General features: G+C 42.3%; 1 non-coding gene across 1 annotated transcript; it reads left to right on the top strand.

The window, feature by feature from the left end:
• Positions 1-334: 334 nt before the first annotated feature.
• Positions 335-441, top strand: LOC111825946. Its single transcript, XR_002829178.1, has one exon. It is a non-coding gene; the product is annotated as a U6 spliceosomal RNA (small nuclear RNA).
• The last annotated feature ends 2,515 nt before the right edge of the window (positions 442-2,956 follow it).

Here is a 2,956-nt window from a genome sequence, read left to right as displayed (position 1 = left end):
AGAGTCTCTTCATTATAATGAAAAATTTGATTGAATTTGAAATCCTTTTGCCTTAGCACAAGAAATCTCCTTTACTACTCTCCCCCTCTGTCAGTAATCTGTCAGTAATCTCCACCTATTGGACTTCTTTCTTCTTTGGAACCTTCCCTCTGCCTAGAATGCTTTCAGTTACTAGTGAAAGAGAAGGCAGAGGTATGTTTTTAGTGTATAAATTCAATTGTGGTTTAAAATCAGTATTTTAATTTTTCATCCACCTAAGTATGAATAAAATTTCTTGAGGATGGTGAAAAGTAAAAAAATAAAATAATTGCATGTTAATAATAATCAACAACTGGTGCTCGCTTTGGCAGCACGTGTACTAAAATTGAAATGATACAGAGAAGATCAGCATGGCTCCTGAGCAAGGATGACACACAGATTCATGAAGCGTTCTACATTTTTGTTGGGAGACTGGGTGAAAAAGGTGAAAGGATTGAAAATTACAGATGTGTAGTTACAAAACAGTCATGGGGATGTCAAGTACAGCATAGGAAATATAGTCAACAATTTTGTAACAGTTATGTATGGTGCCTGCTGGGTACTGGAAATATCAGGAGGAACACTTTGTAAAGTATATGATTGCCTAACCACTATGCTGTACACTTGAAACTAATGCAAAAGAATATTGAATATAAACTGATTGAAAAACATTTTAAATAAAGAATGAGCTTTAATATTAAAAACACCAACAACTGGACAATTTTTATGATTTTACAAAATACCTTCATATAGCAGTAGTCCTCAATTAGAGGCAATGTCTCCTACCCCCACTCCACCCCACCAGAGGATTTGGCATTATCTGGAGTCATTGTTGGTCATACCAGCTTGGGAGAGTGTTGCTGTAATGGGTAAAGGCTAGGAATGCTGCTAAACATCCTACAATGCACAGGACAGCCCCTACAACAAAGAATTATCTGGCTTAAATGTCAATAATGCTGAGGTTGAGATGCCCTGATACAGAGGATCTCATTTAAATTTTTTCAATGATGACATGAGTCAGATATTATTAAAATTCATTTACCAATAAAAGATCCTGAGGATCAGGGGTGATGAGTTATTTGTTCAAGATCACAAATCACAAAACCAGGCATCTCTGGCTAAGTCTGTTTCTTTTCTTTGTTTGTCCCACCTGCCACCCCTCTTCCCTCTAGTTTAATTGAGGTATAATTGAAAAATAAAAATTGTGTATATTTAAGGTTACCAGGTGATGTTTGATATATGTATATATTGTGAAATGATTATCAAAGTCAAACTAATTAACACATCTATCACCTCACATAGTTATTTTCTTTTATATTTTTGTGATGAGATCACTTAAGGTCCATTCTCTTAGCAAATTTCAAGTATATGATAAACATTGTTAACTATAGTCACCATGCTGTACATTAGCGCTCCAGAAATTTTTCATCCTGCATAATTAAAACTTTGTATCCTCTGACCAATACCTCCTATTTCCTCTTTCCCCCATCCCCTAGCAATTATCATATTAATCTCTATTTCTATGAGTTTGACTGTTAAATATTTCACATGTGAATGAGATCATACAATATTTGTCTTGTTTTATCTGGTTTATTTCAATTAGCATAATCTCCAGATTCATTCATGTTGTTGTAAATGGCAGGATTTCCTTCTTTTTTTATGGCTAAATATTATTCCACTAGAAGCCCAGTGCACAAAAATTTGTGCACTGGTGGGGGGGGGGTGTCCCTCAGGGACCCCTCGGGAGATAACCACCTGCTGGCTTAGCCCGCTCCCCTGGTGGCAGATGACACGCCCAATCCTGTGGTGTCTGCCCCGCCCACCCCGCCCCGCACATGGCAGGGCCAGATCCCGGGCTGGGGCAGGCAGCAGCTGGGGATCGCGCTGCCGCCCACCCTGGGCCACACACAGCAGGCCCGAATCCCGCACTGGGGCAGGCCGGCAGCTCGGGATCGAGCTGCCCCCAGCCTCTCCCGCCCCACCCTGCACACTGCAGGCCAGGATCTTGCGCTGGGGAGGCTGGCGGCTGGGGATCGTGCTGTCACCAGCCCCAGGCGGGCAGCGCAGCGGGATCTGCCTGCAGTATGCAAATTAGCCACCATCTTTGTTGGCAGTTAATTTGCATATCATGCTGATTAGCCAATGGGAGGAGTAGCGAAGGTATGGTCAATTACCATGTTTGTCTATTATTAGATAGGATTATATATATACTAGAGGCCTAATGCATGAAATAATGCATGGGGGAGGGGAAATGGGGGTCCCTCAGCCTGGCCTGTGCCCTCTCGCAATCTAGGACCCCTTGCTCCAAACCACCCACCTGCTCACTCCTTACTGCTTGGCTTGCTGCTCCTTACTGCCCACCCACTCTCTCCTTACTGCTTGGCTTGCTGCTCCTTAGCACTGCTGTGGAGGCAGGAGAGGCTCCCGCCACCGCCACTGTGCTCATCAGCCACGAGCCCAGCTTCTGGCTGAGTGGCGCGCCCCCTGTGGGAGCGCACTGACCACCAGGGGACAGCTCCTGCATTGAGTGTCTGCCCCCTAGTGGTCAGTGTGTGTCACAGTGACTGGTCGTTCAGGTCGTTCCACCATAAAGGTTGCTGGGCATATATATATATATATATATATATATATATATATATATATATATCCCATTTTCTTTATCCATTTATTCATCAAGGAACACTTAGGTTGCTTCCATGTCTTGGATATTGTGAATAGTAATGCTTGTATATATTTATGGTGTACCAGCTGATGTTTGGGGGTGCAGATATCTTGTTAAGATACTGATTTTATATCCTTTGGATAAATACACAGAAGTGGGATTGCTGGATCATAATATATATTTTTAATTATTTGAGGAACCTTTATGCTGGTTTCAATAGTGCTTGTACCAATTTACAGTCCCAGAAACAGTGCATGTGGTTCTCTTTTCTCCACA

Source organism: Myotis lucifugus, unplaced genomic scaffold (genome assembly GCF_000147115.1).
Source record: "Myotis lucifugus unplaced genomic scaffold, Myoluc2.0 scaffold_47, whole genome shotgun sequence".
NCBI lineage: Eukaryota > Metazoa > Chordata > Mammalia > Chiroptera > Vespertilionidae > Myotis > Myotis lucifugus.
Note: the sequence above shows the minus strand (reverse complement) of the source record. Positions and strands in the feature narration are given on the sequence as shown.